The sequence below is a fragment of the Numida meleagris genome, chromosome 2 (genome assembly GCF_002078875.1).
Source record: "Numida meleagris isolate 19003 breed g44 Domestic line chromosome 2, NumMel1.0, whole genome shotgun sequence".
NCBI classification, from domain to species: domain Eukaryota; kingdom Metazoa; phylum Chordata; class Aves; order Galliformes; family Numididae; genus Numida; species Numida meleagris.
In genome coordinates this window covers 60,451,800-60,470,035 of record NC_034410.1, presented here as the reverse complement: position 1 = coordinate 60,470,035, position 18,236 = coordinate 60,451,800, and the positions used below count along the sequence as shown (strand labels likewise).

Below are 18,236 nucleotides of genomic sequence, written 5' to 3'. Positions count from 1 at the left end.
TGAAAATGCCATAAAACAACACAGAGAATATACGTGTTTTAGACTCTATAAACCAGGGCTCAGACTGCATGTTGAATAGTTTCAAATGATGAAGTAGCCTATTGTTATTAGATTGGTGTTTATTACCTGGTGAAACCTCTGTGGCTATTAATTGCATAAGAACACATATTAAACCTGCTGATTGGCAGGAAATAACTACCTCAGTCTTTTCTTTTGATCATATTGCTGCTATATGTTCTTCACCAGGCATTCAGCTGTTTTTGTAATAATGATTTCTCTTTCTGTGACACTCTGTGACAGTTATATTACTGTTCATTGCTCAGAGAAGGACTGACATAGTACTGTAGACAAATCTACTCCCCAAGGAAGTGATAAAATATACTTATTTTTGCATATTAGCCATGAAAATCTAAGCTTCCCAGTGCAAAATGTTAAGAAAGTTTTGATGCCTGCAGTTCCTTGGCAACTTCCATTAAAACACTCCTCTGTCTAGAACATTACATTTTATTGATTAGTAAAAGGAATCTCGGTGATTCTTCACTGTCCAAAGCTGAACAAGACAAGCAAATCCAAATGCCACTTCTTTTCAGAATGAATGTTTGCAGAGGTCACCTTGCTGAAATATGTCCTGAGCCATTTGAGTGAAAGATGGCAGCTTACACCGTGCTGATCACACATTTATAGGGTACATATTGGACATCAATAAGCAAATAAAAATATTGAAAATGGGGAGCATCTGTGAATCCCTTATCGCTGGCTAGTGAAGTGAGCAGCTCAGCCGTCTCTGCTCCAGTATAACAATACTCCCTCTTACAGCTTCTCAGATTATGAATGGAGTCTAAATTGCAGCTGTCTGTCAGGGGAAAGTGAGAGAGGAAGACAGGGAAATGGACAGGAATAGGAGGAAAAGAATAATAACAATGTGATCTTTTGAAAAGGTAGGCTTGACTCCAGCTTAACTTCAAAAATCTCTGAGTTGCATGGTAACTTGGCTGGGAGGTTTTCATAATAATATTGTGCATTGTGCTATAGAGGCTTCTACCACTGCGACCGAGCCACTCTGCAGAAGACTCTGGGGAATTACCTTGGTATTTAATTTGTTGTTACGAAAACAGTGAGTTTGACTGCAGCAAGAATAGTTTCTTCCCAAACAGTTACCAGAATCCTATTGTTGTTCTCCTTCTTGTTGACCTTTTTGCTGGTTTTGCGATTATAATAATGATTTTCCCGTCTTTGCTATCTTGAATTTGTTTGATTTATATTGTGCCAGGAATTCAGAAGGGGAAAAAGCAACCCATCTCAGGCAAAAGTTCTGCTAAGTGATGGATTTTTAGTAATTTTTTTGAATGGAATTGTGACAGGAAATGCAAAGTTTTCCTTTCTTTAAATGTTTTTATTACATATGGCCATTACACACAAATATATGGGTCCTTTTTCAGACCCTTCTGCTGCTAGCACACAAGCTGTTTAATTTTTTTTGTATTAAATTAAAAGAAAATATTAATTCTTTTAGAGTGTGAAGGCTATAAAAAATTTCATAATGGTATTTGCATCCAGAAAATTACTGAGATTAATGGCTTCCTTACTTAGTTTTGTTCTCTGATAGTGCATACTATGCTTTCTACTCTATCATTCACATAAAATTCCTAAGTGAAGAGAAAAGCCCTACCAGTCTGCTTTGGATAGCTATAGATAATCTTTCCTCAGAATCCTGTTTGCTGTGTCTCTGTGTGCAACCTCTCCTTGACCTCCCATGAAGGTACGGATCATGTAAGTCTGGTTTAGGCCGTGCTTTACCAGCATACGTCGAAGCAGACAACAGTATAACAAAATCATTTCCAGTTCAGTTCTCTTGTGCCTTCCTAGACCAAGGCTGTAATTTCTCAAAGTGTCCAAGATGGTGGCAATATTAGGAAGGTATTGTGTTGCCTAGCACAGAAACTGCATTGTAAAATTATTTGGCTATTGAATATGTTGGATGGGCAGCTGGACCTTCTTCCCTTTGCCCTATGCTAATGGCTCAAGACACAAGCACAAGAGAGTGTGTAACTGTATCTCTGTCTCTGGTCAGCCCATGTCCCCCTTTTTATTCTAATAGGCCTTGCATTATGTCCGCTATACAGGTACCAAGCTAAAAATTAGTGAAAGCAAGCGTCTACCAACTTAGACGCAGGTGTGTAAATTTATGATGCTGTTTTGAAAGCCAAGTATGAAGAATAGAAAATGATTTTTACATTTTCTACCTAAATGTTCTTTATTGTAGGTAGTTGACTATAGGTGAGGTAATATTTGCATACGAAACTATGCACAGCTCTGATAAAATATCATAGTAATTATGATAGTATTTACTGTGCTTTTACAGTATGCTCATTATGTTCCTGCACGTTACTTTTCATTTACTACTTGTGGCAGTGTTTAAAAAACAAAACAAACAAAAACCTCTGTGTGTGTGTGTGTGTATAATTTGTATATGAAGCTTATCTGTGCTCTGCAAAGCTTACAAACTTCTACAATTAGAGCAGTGTGCCTTAAGCTATTTATGTCCTATTGGGAGACAGTTATAATTATTATATTTATTAACGTTAGAATGCTGTTGAAAACATACTATCCACTTAAAGAATAGAAAAAAGACCTCTCCATCCTATATCCACTTCTCCCAAGACAGCTTGCAATCTACAGACAGAAAAACATCTGGGAACAACTTAAGAAGTGTGCAGAAGATGGGAGGTCAAAGTGGCTTTCGTGGACTTTCTTATGAAAATACGAACATAGTCTTGAATACATTTTATTAGGACCTAGATGACCAAACTGTAGAACTATGCTGTCTACTGTGTGTATTTTGTACTTAAATTACGGTGAACATGAGTTGCTAGTTTGATACCAACATTTCCAGCAATGGTGTCGTTTTGACAACTTCCATAAAGGTCAGAGGTTTTCTTTGAGCTTATTTCTTGTACTTTTGATGCAGCGGTCATATATACAGAGAGTTCACGAGTTTTTAAGCCTTGTGTCCACCAATAAGCCTATCTTGTATGATGAAGATAGACTTTTATGTGTCCCACCAGACTTTTTATTATTTTGTTACCAAAGATACAACCAGTTCACTATAGACGTGTGGTTTTTTTTATTTTGCATGAGGTTATTTGCATGGATATTTGTAGTAGTAGATTTTAGCACAAGACAGAGAGGAAGCACAAGGAAAGCAAGATGCTGCAGTTGAACAAAAGAGAAGAAGCTCAGTATGAATAGCCCACTGAGCCTCATTTGTTATTTTGCTCCATTTTTCTTGGCAGCACCAGCTAATACTCATCCTCACAGTGCAGATGGAAATGACTCAATAAATCTCCACCTGGGGAGTATCAAAACCTAGACAGAGTTGAAATATTGCTGAAACAGTGGGAGATAGACATACTTAATATAAAATCAGGAGAATTACTCCAGTGCTGTAACAGAGCTAGAGTGCCAGTCTTTCTCCCTGTCCTTTGGCCTCCCTTGGGCTGCCTTTAGCCCATGTAGAGCATATGTGTTCGCATGTTTCAGACTCTTGGAATTTAAGCTAGTGCACTGAAAAGGGAGAATTGGTTTAGTGAGCCATGACTCATCCTGAGACACAGAAGAAAACACTTTTACCAGTGCTCTGGCCTAGCTCAAAGCCTGTTTCTCAAGGGCGGTCTGGCAATCAGTAGCTTTGGGAAAACATTTGGATCCCTGCTGCCAGACCCAGAGAGGTGGACTCTGATCCGACCAGACCTCTTCTGGCAAAGAGCTCCATCCTGCAAGACCGCTGAGGCCTCAGACCTTGATGTGGTAAATGGTGAAACTAAACCAAGCAGTGGCCTCGCTAATGGAGTTTTGGATGCTATCCTCAAGCAGTAAGAAAGGACCCAAAATATTCTGGGAGCAGGTGGCCCCTCAGCAGCCACTGCCAAACAAAATGTTCTCAGGAGTGTGGTAAGGCTTCTGAGAAAGGATTTTCATTTTCACAGAAAGGTCTTAACACTTTGCAGAGGGAGTGTCAGGTGCGTGACTGGAGTTTAAGGTCAGTGTTTTCTCCATGTCTGCCTACTGGCACGTGGAGAAAGCTACAGCCACTCAGACACTGAAGGTCTGCTTAAATCCCAGGTACCACAGAGGAATCAATCATGATATAGGATGCACTGCTGCACATCTGGGTTTTCTGCACAGTGGTGCCAGTGTTAAATGAGACAGAGGGAAAGCCACTTATCTGAGACTGCACAGCTAAGGAAGGGAGGCCTGCTCCATAACTGTAGTCCAGCCTCCAGCTGATGTTTTCCTCTTCATGTGACAGCACCCAATTTAGTTGCACATTTCAGGGCAAGAGTTATCTTTCAGTTCCGTGTTTGTACAGTATCTAACACAGTGAAGCCCTTCTCTTCGACTATGGCTTAGAGGCATTATCACAATACACATAGTAAATAATAATCAGGTCAAAGATAGCACTGAATTAAACCAGAGCAAAAAGTCTACTGGAGGATTAAACGGGACACCAAGCCAGCTCAGGCAACTGGCTCTCAAAACTGGAAGAGAACATTCCTCTACAGAAAAATAAACACTATTCTTTTTCTCTCTAGCTAGATAAAGTGTTGTGTCTTTCTGATAAATCCATATGGTTTTCTTGCTCACAGAGGAAAGCATGAACTACAATTCCCCAGATTTCTTCCACAGAAGTTGCATTATCAATAAATGCCTGTGATATCAGTTGGGTTCTTTAGCCCACACATCCGGGCAGTATCTTAATTGCAATAACTTCACGTCCCAAGAAGCCAATGCAGTGATATACAATGGACCCGATTCCAACCCCTAACCTCCCAGAGCCCGGAAAGTCTTTCAGCATTCCTGCAAACTTACATAAGAGAGAATGAACAGATAACATTGTATGCTTGCAGCTAAAAATGCAGAATGCTTGTGTCCTCTTGCAGAAAGGAGTGAAAGAATGGCCCCTTAGGAAGTGCTTCTCAATTAGAAAATGGCCTTACAACTGAAGAATTTGGAGTACAAAACACAAGACCCTTGGGATTGCCCAAAATTGTTTTTTTAACTCTCCAGAATGACTTAATTGCCTTTTTTTCCCTACAGTCTACAACAGCCTCAAACCTACTGAATACAGACAAAATGCTGTACATGGTCTTTATCCATACTGAACTAGGCCTCACCAGCAACATCATATGAAGTGGACTGAGGACAGGACTTACTCTTAAGTGGAGAGGAAAATTCTCTTTACTTTGAATATTTCGTTTATTTAATTTGCCTTTAGAATTGGGAACTATAGGCCAGAACTGGGAAGTCAGACCAGTCTGACTTCCATCCTTGTGAACACAATAGATGACTCCATACCTTTCCTGGGAAAGAGTAAGTTTCTGCAAAGGGAACATCTGTCTCTGGATCTTTAGAAGGGTACCAATAGTTCTTGAGTGAAAAGAATCCAATCAGCATAAAGTATGTGAATTTTCAAAGGCGTCATACAATGTTCCACAATGAAGGTTATTAAGAAACTAAATGGCCAGAGGATTATAGTCAGCAGCAGAGTCCTGTAGGGATCAGTGTTGTGTCTTCATTCACAACGAAGGGTAAAGAAGTGAGGGAATGATAAAATCTCCAAGTCTGCAGACAATGCTAAGTAATAGTTTTGCACAGGCAAATGTTATACCATGTTCTGAAGGCCCACACGAGTGGACAAAAGGTGGCAGATGAGGTCCAGGTAGGCAAATGCAAGGTAATATTTCTTTGAAGGTATGGGCTTTTACTGAAGACTTTCTCTTTAGGAGCAATGAGGGAGAGTGCTGCTATACTCAGATAGGCTTTGTTTTGGTTATGTTTTCTTCTAAACTACTGTTTAATGTGTTAATGTCTCTGAATTTCATGGGTATATGAAAGTGAATAAGTGAGATGGTGTTGATGTAGTTCAGTTAGTAATGAAAGTAGTTAAGTAAATGCACAACTTTAAGCAATTGATATTTGAGACATTTTAAGAAGGAATCAGAGTGAGGGTGGTCTCAGGGATTTTGTTGAGCTAAGATCTAACAGTTCTTGAGTTTGGTAAAGGGAAATACTGTCTTCCTGATCTGAGAGGTCACCTTAGCCTTTTCCCTAAGGTTCTGCTCTTTCTTGTCCTTTTTCAGATCCTTCCAGTGCCATGAAAGGACTACCAGGCATGATATTCTTTCTCAATGTCTCTGTTGCACTCCTTGATGAATGAGACAAGTAGTACTTTAAAATGTAATTCCTCAATGCTCACACCATCCCTGTGAATAGGAGTCAAAGCTGGTGTAAGGTGCTATTAGAGAAGCTGTGGCACAGAGGGAGGAAAATTCAAGTGTTATTTCAGCTAAAGAAAAAGCTTATGTGCACCTTTGATCACTATTTGTCTTTTGTTAGTAAATGGAAGCATTACCAGCTTTAAAAGGCTTACCTAAACTCCAGGACAGGACTGTAATGTGTTTTGTGAAAGCTCAGATAACAGAAAGTGGTAGTAATGCAATCAGATCGTATCCTGAAGTAAGATTTTTTAAAAATTCCATTCCCAAAGAGTGAATACTTTCCTATTTCTTGTTTAGATGAAGTATTTACAATGTGTTGAACATATATGAAAAACCTCACATTTTATCTGACTTTTTACTCTTATGGTCTGAGCCCTGTAAAAAAAGCTCTTTTTCTTGCCCCTAGTGGTTCAAACTCTTGTTCAAAGCCATGTGAGCAAGGTATTTAGGCCAAATTTATGGATATCAGACAAGACAGAAGTTTGAATATGCCCACTACCTAGTCAGTTCCAAGTGTTTGCACAGAGTTCAGGAAAGGCTGGGTGGGTTACACTGAGTCTTAATTTTGTGCAGTTCTGAAAAGTTAAGCAACAGTTCTTGTTAAGACGGAATCTACATCTTCCTGGCTCCTGTTCTAATCTACCAGGTGTGTGTGGTCTCTTCCCCTTCTGAAGTTGCCCTTTTGTTCTGGCTTTAGCTTTTTGGGAAAAAAAAATCAGCTGGACAGCTTTAGTCTGTTAAATAGTCCACATTACTTCCACGGCTACTCTCCTCACTGACCCTTAACAGTTTAGTAGCTATGAGCTTTAAGAGGCTCAGTCTTAATCGTCTATCATCAAAGGAGCCGGAATGTGGCCTTTTGATTGTGGTGTTCCTTGAATTTTAGAAACCCACCTTTGTCAGATGGCCACTTCCATGCTTTTATCTAGATGCTGACAATGGTAAAATTAATGCAATTTACACAAGCTTGTCTAATGGCTTTTCTTGCTCCTTGATACTTTACTCCTTGACACTTTGCTCCTCTTCTGACATGAGCTCTTGCTAATATTGTGTTAAACTGCAAACTACTACCTAAGGGACAAGATGCTCAGAATCCTTGGGTGCACAGCCTATAGAAAATATGCTCGCCAAGTGATCTCTGGCTTATGAGTAAATCCTTTTTTAACTGAGGAAAAGTGGCATACAAATTATGTGATGAATCAATGATAAAACTATGTCTCTGCACATGGTTTCAGAGATTGCTTTTCTGTAATCTGCACAGATGTCAAGACTGGACCCAAAGAAGCTCGTTACTTAGGGAAAACAGTCATTGTCAGCAAGACATGGGTGCTGGGCTGATGTTCTCAGTGGATTTTTCCCAGTGAAATAGTGCTCTCCCATGGTTTTACACGGGTATCATTTGCCATTTCTTACTCTCCTTTGGACATCTTTCAAGCAACTGTGCTCTGAGCAGTAAGTATAGAGGATAACTGTGGCCATGGTCACGAACCTTTCCTACTACTCCAAGATGCATGTGGGTTCCTCTGCAGCACTTGTGCCTGCTGCATGGAAGACCTCAGTTCCACAGAGAAATTTTTTTCCCTTCTGCGAGGATAGATGCATCTAAAGAAAGGAAAAAATAAAAAGTCAGGAAGGAGAAGGGATCAGATTGTACTAACAGTTTCCTTGCAGTATCTAGACTTGTTGGAAGAATTCTAAATCAAGGTGCTAACTGTGGGCATGGCACTGGGACCGTGTATGGATGCTCCTGCTCACACTGGTGATGTGCATGGACCTGCTGGCTTCCCTGACACAAACACCAATGGCTGATGTTGTGGAAGGCTTTATCAAGATGCTAGGACCCATGCTGGGCTTCTGTACGTTCAAAAGCCTTGACTTCGTTGTGCGACATTCCTTCATATCCTGTCCTCCCTTGCTGACCCTTTATTCCTTGTTTTCCATGTGACTGACGGCCCTTCAAAACACAAAGCAACAGGATAATGTCGGATGGTGGGAGGAAACATTGTCATCGGTCTGGGATATCATTATTGAAACAGCTTCAAGTTATCAACAGCTTCAAGGGGGAAAAATGCTGATACTTGTTTTTGCCTTGCATACTATTCCCCATTCATTAATTGGTTTCTTGACTTCCTGACCCACTTTCCTGCAATAATAGTACTATGGAAAATCTAATATTTCTTATCCCGATGTCTGTATCCCTCTGCTGAAGGCTTTCAGTTCTGCTTACTGGCAAACCCTTGTAAGACACTTCTGCCTGTAACTTCTTTCTGTAAGACAAGACCTTTCCTTCCTACTGGATTGGAAATCATGTCGTAATTCTTCCCTCTTACTGACTTTTCTGTTTCTTCACTACAGCTGCTGGGAAAACTAAAATGTAATTCCTCCAGAATTGCATTAATTTGTTGAACTATTAGGAACCATCGGAGTGAGAGAGAGTAGCATGTCTCCTTTCTCTGAAGCCATTGTGCTAATTACCTGTGTAGCACCTCACCAAAAGAGGTTTGACTGTAACGATTAGCGACTCAAAGCCTTCCACTTATCTCATAATCACAGAGCTTTGCAAACATTTGTTATTACTTTCTCAGAAGCCCGGGTTTCTGTAATTTCTCTGTTCTAACTTGGTGCCACAAAAGCTGCTGTTTTTAGTACAGTAATGACTAGCTTCACATTAGCATTGTATAAACTGATATACAAAGTGATTATATTAGGTCACTGCCCAATTAAACACTACATATGCAGCAGGGAGAGGGCTGCATCAGACTCCTTCAATTCTATTTTGACAACTAGGATAATCTTACTTTTTCTTCTGTAAGTCCATCTAGGGTCTTCCCTAATGCTTCGCTATAACAAAAGTTGGAGAGAAGAGGCGGGTGGACAAAAACAACTCTCCTTTCTTTATCTTTCCTTTCCCCCAAAACTAAAGCAGAATGCTAACCAATGACAAATTTCTCATCAAGGGGGTGTTAGGAGCTGTGCTGCCATGGGAGCTGAGCTAGCTGTAGAAGTTGCCAAGACTATAAAGAGTAAGCAGTTGTGAATAGCTCTGGTGCTGAGGAAAAACTATCTGCAGAGGTGCGTAGTAGTGGAGAGCTCACCAGAGTAGGGACCTTCACTGTGAGGTAAATGGAGTGGTAAATTTGAGCATTAAAATTGCCACAGTAGTCTACTAGAGAACTACACGGCTGAGCTATTTATAATTAATAAGCTTGGTATACTTTGAGGATCCAGCATAACCTGTGGTAGATAACACAGGCCGTGGGTAGTTGAGGCCTGGGGCCAGTAACCAGTGGTGCAGTTTCACAGTTGCTTTGAGCAGTCTGAGGCCACCATGCTCCTGCTTGCTCTCTCCTGACGGCAAATCTATGTCCTTTTTCTCATGTTCTTTGCTTTGCACCAGCTCTAGTGGTCGTCAGGCTAACTTAAAACTACTGAAAGAAGGTTGTTTTCAGTTGGATCTATAATTGCAGTGTTTGAAACTATGCGAGCAATGAGGTGGGGTGAGACAGCCAGAGACTGAGAAGGCTGTCCATGACTTGAGTGTGTGAAAGCACCAGGTTACAGTTGGGATCATCTAAAACATCTTTATCTCAGTTCTTAGCTGGTCCTGAATCAGAAGTGTTGACATTAGGAAACATTGCCATTTTTATTAGCATTTTCAGGAACACAGGACTGACTTCAACTACATCACCAGAATATCCTATTCTTTCTCAGAAAAAAAGGACTTTTGAGTTTATTTTTTTCTATTGGAAATTTTTTTCACATTGGAAATTATTGAGGAAATCTACAAGCTATGCACAAGGTTCTAGTGGCATGACACAAGGATAGTAGAGAAGGAGGGCTTAAAACACAAAATGTAGTTACTGATATTCTGTGGAAGACATAGGGGTAGCTAGCATTAAAGACTGAAAGGTTTTTGTCATTGGGCTATTGTCAGTGACAGCAAGGTCAGTGTTTGAATAACTGCAGCATGCAGTGAGTTAAAAACAAGGGTCAGATTCCCATGACTGATGGGTACAGCTCAAATTGTGAGGGGAAGGGAGTTATTTGCTAAGGTGTAATTTATATATTTGAAGATTATAAAAAGAAAACAATATGGAAGTAACACTTTTTTTGTTTTTTAAAAGCCCTTTACACAATAATCAGTTGTGTGTTATATTTTTCAAAACAGTATCTCTCCAGGCTAAGGTAGTATAAAGTAGTACGAGTGGGCAAAACTGCCTGAGTATGAGTTAGCATTTTGTTAGTTCTAAACCACCTAGTGAAAAGCAGAGCTAAGATACAGCAGAATACACAGAAAAGCTGATTGTGCTTCTTTCAGCAATGCATTTACGATCATCCACATGTAAGCAGACCATTTTTTGGACACATGTGAAGTTGTGCATAAGTCCTGTTGAAACCAATGGAAAAACTGATTTCTGATTGTTTGTTATGCCACTGAAAAAATCCCTTATCCTTCAGAAGGTTTGCTCCATTCCCATTTTTTCGTGTCTTTTACTGAAACCCTCCTGGATGTTGAGTTATTTTCTTTTAAATGCTGGGTTTTTATTTTTTACTACTACTTCAAGCTGTTTAATGGACTTTTTCCCCTCTGATCTCTTATGAAAGGCCACCTCCTCTTACAGGTCTCCCAAGAGCCAACATTTCTGTGCACTGTGTGCTGTGCAGCCTTGTGGATCATGAATCCCAGAAGCACATGCTTCTGTTTCCTGTGGGAGTTAGCAAGGACAGGGCTTCTGGGATAGGGCTTTTGGGCTGCAAAGGCAGCAGTGATGTCCCCTCTGGGGTCTGTGCCATCTCTAAGGACTCATTTTTCTCAGAGGAAGGTTTGTACCCAAAGACAAAGTCTGAGATTTTCCTCATTGCTCAGACTGTGTTGGGAAATACTGCCTTCATCTCTAAGCCTATACATGAGCCCTTTTGCTCTGTCCCCTCTTTGAGCTCATAGATTTGTGCACACTGGATGTAATCTTGGCCTTTATGTTTTGTGATCTAACAGTGATGATAATGAACAAGATGCTGAAGGCAATGAATTGTTTAAAGGCCTCAAAGACAAACATAATGCTAATATAGAGCACAAATTTATTAGCCTCTTATATTTACAAGCTGGATGGGAGCAGAGAACTTCACTTGGAAAATGCTACATGAGAGCTGAAACCATTATAATGGTAGAAAAGCCAGCTGGAAAGCCTTGGAAAAGTAGCAGAGAAGTCTGCATGAGTATGCTGAATAGAGAGTGAGTTGGCCAGGAGCTCTTGGAAAAATTTAGGCTGAGGGGTGATGACATGATGATAGTAATATAAATAAGTGACAGGAAATTGCATGAAAGAAAGGAAGAAGGTTATCTGGATTAACGAGAAAGTGGTTGAACAGAGTTTGGTCTAAAATTAAAAATGGAAAAAGAATCAGGCTAGACATTAGGAAAAAAATTCATAAACTTGAGTGTGACTGGAATAAACTGTCAGACTGACATGGGTGGGTGAGACTAGATAGGGGGAGACAATAGCAAGAATAAAGTAAGGAAATAATCCTTGTGGTATGAGTGAGTGGAGTGGATGACCCAACTCATGTTTTTCCAGGCTTGGCTGTCTATGTATAGTTCAAGGTGGACAGTAAAGTTTGTGCATTTGTCAGTGGTGGCTGGCTGCGATGGCATGCTGTAATAAGCTTCCTTGTGGCTCTGCACAGTTGCATGGTGATGCAGCTGTGAGGGCCAAGTGCTTGCCAGAAGTCAAGCTTCATGAATTGCAATGAAATGGAAAAGAGCTGAACCATCAGTCACAGCTGTGGCTCTCAAAATCTTCCAGCCTTTAGGAGCAACTGCAGCTGGAGAGGTTGCTTTGGATGTTGAAATGTCCAAGTTTGTTTTTCAGCAGGTCTGTTGCAGCTTCATCATTTGCATGTCTGCTGTCTCTAAACAAACCCCTTCACCTCATTCCATCTCCAGTGTAGTGATGCAGACGGGAGACCTCAGCAGATGTTATTGATGGGAGAGCTGTAGGCTCCTTTGTAAATTTCAAGCACAAATCAGTTTTATGCCTACTTGTTTTGTTTTATATTCGCTTTGCTGGGATGAGGAAAAAATGGTGTGAAGAATGAAGGGAATGAAAGGTGTGAATTTGCCATGGTGTTTTCTTGGTTTACCCATGACGTCAGGGTTTGGGAATTGCTATTTTTTTTCCTGAAATTTGTGTTAATGTTACCTCTGTCTCTTTCAGAAGAAAGACGCTGAAGAAGAACATCCATCAGGAGACCTTTTGGCCCTTTCTTTTCATTCTGTGTGAGATTTTTTTGTTTAATTTTGTAATGATAGGCTCATACTAAGCTAAAATGAACATTTAGAGGAAGCAACCCTAAATGTGCCTTCAGGTCCGTTCTCTCAGACCAAACAGGAATGGAAGAGAAAGCTTGAAATTCTCCTTGCAAAGAGAAGGGGTCTGCATTTCTAACCTAACGAGTCATTTTTCCCATATTTGGTGTTCAGTAAATTCCTAAGAGAGTTGCAGTTACATGCCAGAGACATACCAAAAGGGAAGAAGCAAGATTTTGAAATACTGCCAAATACTGCACACTGTTACGCACCAATGCGCTCCGTGCACACCCTTTGGGTAGTGGTTATTGGTATGCAAATACTCAGGTAGCAGTCATCCTAAATTTACATGGCTCTTTACATGGGAAATACTGATCCTGTTCCCCAGTAAAGGCATTGGGAGCTCTGCTGCTGATTTACTGCTCAGAACAGACACTGCAGATTTAGAGAAATTCTTCAGGAGAGCAGAGAAAACTGAGGGCAGCCTCCATACCTCGAGGAGGAAATAGGTTGGAAAGGTGGCAACTATTTCTTGAAATCAGAAAGTAAAAAGACTGAATGTAATGATGCTGGGCTAAATGTTTCTGTTTCTGGGTGGCAAGAGAGGGAAGAAATGCTGCAGACTTGAGGGAGGGAGGGCGAAACATATTTTCCAAACTTTCTGCAAAAGGGGAATTCCACAAAAAAAAAAAAAAAATTGAACTGAAAGTTTGTTCAGGAAAACTTTAAATTTCATTGCAGGGAGAATCTAAGCTTCAGGACATCAGGGGCCAGAGTTCCCAGGGCCTCTTGTTTCCTACCTGTGGCCAGCCCAACGATGACTTGCCCTGGAGTGGGGATGTCAGCAGCAATCCACTCCTCAGCATCATATCAAGCAACCCAGCAGGAAACCACTTCATGACCCATCTTACTTGTGCTTTATCAGAAGACTGTCAAACAGACACATTTCCTAAAGACATTGTCATTCTAAATTGCCCTTTTCTAATCTGTTTCACTGGAAAATTCCTGAAATGCCCTAACTAATATCCAAGGATGCGAAAGAAACTGAAAGGTAGCAAGTAAGCTGAGAATTATTTCGAACTTTTTCCCTGTGCAACATAATTCAGATATGAAACCCATTAGGCCATAGTGTCTCTTAGGCCAGGAATTTAGCAAGATTTGGAAAGAGCTGGGAATGTATGTTGATGTGCTTATTTGCAGTAGTGTTAAGTAATGCCACAAAAGTTGGTTTGGGAAGTGTTGTGAGAACTATTAAATCAGGACACAAGCTTGTGCCCTGTCTGCTATTGTTTAGGATGAGACCTTCACTGATCTCTCTTGCTATAATGGGCTGAAATGTAATTGTATTACCTATAGATGTGTATTGTAGAGGTTGTTCCTTGTGATCTCCCTGTATGAACAACCAATGAGTTTCAGTTCTAGTCACTATCAGAGTAATAGTGTTCATTTACTTGTATCTCATCCTGATTGGATGGGAGAGGCTTAAATAACAAGATTTCCTATTAAATATTAAGACTCTTCTTTGATGCCCTAAAGATGTTTAATCTGAGAGATTATTTCCTTGATGTTCTGAGTTGCCATAACTGCCTTTGGAAACATAGAGGAAAAGAGGCTTTTTCTCTTCCAAGGGGCTTGGGCCTATGCTTTTGAGACCAAGGAGGGTTGGAGGTGAGGAATGGGCAGCAAAAGTTTCTGGGGTGCCATGTCTGCACAGGGATATGTGGGTACAGTATCCTCCAGGAAGGGAGGATAGTTTGAGGGAGGAACTGGATGTCTAGCAAATGACATTTCAAATTCCTGAACTGCAAAGTCATGGCCAAGTTTACAATGACAGACTTTGCTGTCTCACTAATTTTGTCAGGTAGGTTAAGGTCAACATTTCTAGCATACAAAATCACTTTTTGAGCATGATTCACCTCACTTAATTTTAGCCACTTAAGACTAAGTCTAGTGATGGAGAGCCCCTATATCCTCAGCACATGGAGAAAAGCCTGTCAACAGGATGATTCATCTATCTGGTCTCTGATATCTGTGACAGAACATGTTGAACCACTCTCAGAAGAGCTCATCTCTTTCCACTGACTTGAGCGGGAGTCCAGACACACCAGGTCATGCTAGATGCGTAATGCTCAGTCATCTCAAGTTAAATGAGATAAATCTTCCTCCTTGGGTAGCTGTGCTTATAGCAGAAATAGCAAAAAGCACTAATAAACTTTATTATTATTTAATCACCTCATGCTCACTGAAATGGCCAACACAATGTAAATTGTACGAGTACCAGCAAAGAGGAGGCTGCCTTCAGAGCTATGTCAGTAAGGACCCACAGCTACATTCCTTTCCCTTTCAGCTCTTAGACTTTAATCTCTGTCAAATTCTCTTCTACTTTTTCTCAACAGGTGAGTAATATCACATGGAGCTGAGAAAAAATGTAAGAACATGGGAGCATATTAGCTCTGGTGTGCACCAAAGCTTTCTTGTTTTTTGTCTCCTGTACCCATTGGCCTAATGAAAGATACTAGCTTTGCCTACTTCCTATTCTCTTACCATCAAGGCAGCCACAAAACTCCCTTTACCTTGCCCTCAGCTGATCTCTGATGAAGAACATACTCTAAGCCTGTTGTGAGATAAACTTGTGCTTTTAAAATGTACACTTGTCTATTGGTGCCTCAAGCCAGCAGAATTGCTTGTGTCTTGTAAAATCAGAACATGCTTAAGCATCTCCTGGTGATGAGATGCTCTCATCTGCAAATAGCAACACTTGTGGCTTTTTCACGTAAGAACTTGAGAGGTTATGCATCTATGAAAGAGGGATTTTCTGCGTTTTATCCACAAAAGCAAATTGACTTCCAGAAGTCTATAAGTTTCCCGGACCAGAAAATCACTGGAAGCAGAAATGAATGACAAAAAAAACCCATACATGGGACAGCATTACTCATGCAATGACTCTGTCTCTTACAGGAAGAAAAAAATCCCAGAGAAAACCTCAGAGGAGAAGCACGCAGGGAATTTCTGTGCTTCACAAATCCCTCGTTTTGGGTGCCTAAGTAACAGTGCATGCCATCTGGGACACTTCTTGCGCAGTCACACTTTGGTAGCTGCTCATTGTCCTTCTAGGGAAATATACAGTAAGTCGTGCAAATAGAGGCAGCGTGGAGACTTCCGTCTCCCACTGGCGAGGAATGTGGGTGTGGATCACACCAGGCTCCGGCCCGGCCCCTCTGGGGCACTGCCTTTGCATGGCCTGAGAACAATAACCACGGGGAAGTGTTAAGAGACCTTTGTGATGGGGGTGGAGAGGAGAAAAAAATACCATCCCAGCGCATTGCATAGTGCTATTTCTGGAGATCAATGGTATGTGCGTATGTTGACATGCTGCCTTTGCTCACCTGTCCAGGATGCTCACAGAAGTGGGTGGCTGATGTTATGGCACAGACCGTGCAGTGGCCTTGGTTTCCCCTGAGGATGACTTGTTCTTGGATGGGGTGACAGTTCCCTCTGTTGTAAGCTGTGGCTTCTCACTGCTGCCAGAGGGGAGCTCTGCAAGCGCTGCCTCTTAGGATGCACCTGGTGGAGAGACTGAGAAAGCAGCCGCGGCACAAGCTTAAGAGCATCCTAAAATAGCTAGCTACGTGTTTACCACCATCTGCTTTGCTAGCCAGCTCTCTTGGTCTTCACGCATATCAAAGTAATTAAGTGCTGCAGCTCATTTTCATGTTGTGTGGGGCTCATGTGCACATATCCCACCCACATCGAAGAGAACATGTATTCCCTGTGCTGTGGTTTGGAGCAAGTAGCTCCTGCTAAAGTTTCTTATGTAACACCACCATCTTGCTGGCTATTTCTAAATCCAGACTGGATGCTTGCTTAAAAGGCATCTTAAAAAATCTGAGCTGGGAAGCCCTTGAAGAGGGCTGCGATAACCCATCCTTTCGCACCTGCAAGACAAGAGCCATGCCGTACTTCTGGCACTGCCGTCAGCGTGGGCAGCCTTCTCCAATGGCCAGGACTATACTATGTCCACTGGCAAAGGTTATGACCACTCACCACAGCTACTGCAACAAAAACGCCGGCTGTTTTGGTCGGTGGGATCTTATCACCAGCAGTAACAAAGGAGGGAAATGTAGGTAGCCAGAAAGGACCCATGGGTGCAGCGGTCAGGCAGTGATGCTAATCAGTATTGTAAGAGTGGATTGCCTGTCCGTGTGCCCTCCCAGCCCTGCTAAGTAGCAGATGCCTGTGGCAGGTTTGATGTTTTTGGACATTAGCTGCTGCTGCCTGCAGCAGCCATTGCTGATGCTGCATCCTCTCAAAACTCAGGACAGTTATTTAGCTGTTATTATCTGGAAGATAACAGTTGCTTGTGGGCACTCCTGTTTGAAAGTATCTGACATTTGACAAATGTCTCTCAGCTACTACAAACAAATAAATGTTGCTTTTCTTCTTTGCTCTGATTTCCCCAGAAGCAAATGCAGTGTAAATAAGCAAGCTGTGACTGTCTTTAGCTCTGGTTCTGTGCTTCTTGCCCCAGAAAATGAGGTGTGAGTAAAACCATTTGCTACTATAGATCTTCTGAACTACCAGTTCTTCGTGTAATCCACAACAAACTGTGTCAGGTATGATTTTTAGGCTTCTTGTTAATGTATCTGTCTTTAAAACAATAAAATTATGTGATGCAGAGGCTTGCTGTAGATAGCTTGAAAAATTACATTTAAAGGAAAAAGTCATTGAAAGAAACAGACTAGACTGGAGATGGCTGATGATCTGCTACTTGGCTGTTGTAAGGCTGTAAATACAGGTCAAGTAGTGACAGCTCACAGCATCACGGGTTCAGCACACCTTCTTGCATGCTAAGCCTCTGGCTGGTTGGTTAATTTTGGACGGGGAGAACTATTATCTATGCCCAAGATCAGTGTGTTTCACTCATCACATCTAGTCAAGTGTTACTTGACATAGAAATAAATTGAAAGCATCACTTTCAGTGTGTTGAGTTGAGGTGCAAAGTTTGGGAAAGGTACATGAGAGGAATTTCTGGGGCATAGCTTAGGTGCCAGTGACTGCTTTTTGTACCAGGGACTTCCTGAGCCACCTTGGCAGAAGCAGAGCTTGGCTCTGTGTTTTTTCCCAGCTACAGCCTGGATTGAACACCCAAAGCCATCTTCATGAGGAAGAAGAGACAAGATGGACTAGCCAGGAAGCATGAGGATATAGCATTCAGAATTTCACATTCTTAGAAGGAAAGTGATAAATTTCTGCCAGCTCTGCTCAGAATTAGCTTTTGCATTCCTGGCTTTACCTCTGTTATGGAGGAGGTGGGAGCAGGTACTTGGCAGGGTCTCTGAGCTCCCCAAAGGATGCTGTCTGCCCTGTGTTTGGCAAGAGCACACCGCCAGGGCTCCAAGGCATGGAAGCTGCCAAGTCATGGCTTTATTTCAGGAACTGGGGCCCCCAACACAAGAAGGACATGGAGCTGTTGGAGTGGGTCCAGAGGAGGGCCACGAAGATGATCAGAAGACTGGAGCACCTCCTCTATTGTACAGGTTGAGAGAGTTGGGGCTCTTCATCCTGGAGAAGAGTAGGCTCCGAGGGACCTTATAGAGGCCTTCCAGTACCTGAAGGGGGCCTATAGGAAAGTTGGGGAAGAACTTTTTATA

At 41.5% G+C, this 18,236-nt stretch overlaps 1 long non-coding RNA gene across 1 annotated transcript in view; it reads left to right on the top strand.

Moving 5' to 3' along the window:
* The window catches only part of LOC110394946, a 37,373-nt gene extending 20,271 nt beyond the window's left edge, over positions 1 to 17,102 (top strand). The window contains exons 3-4 of the long non-coding RNA XR_002436054.1: positions 12,494 to 12,555; positions 13,327 to 17,102. This is a non-coding gene — a long non-coding RNA (uncharacterized LOC110394946). The remainder of the gene's footprint in view (positions 1 to 12,493; positions 12,556 to 13,326) is intronic.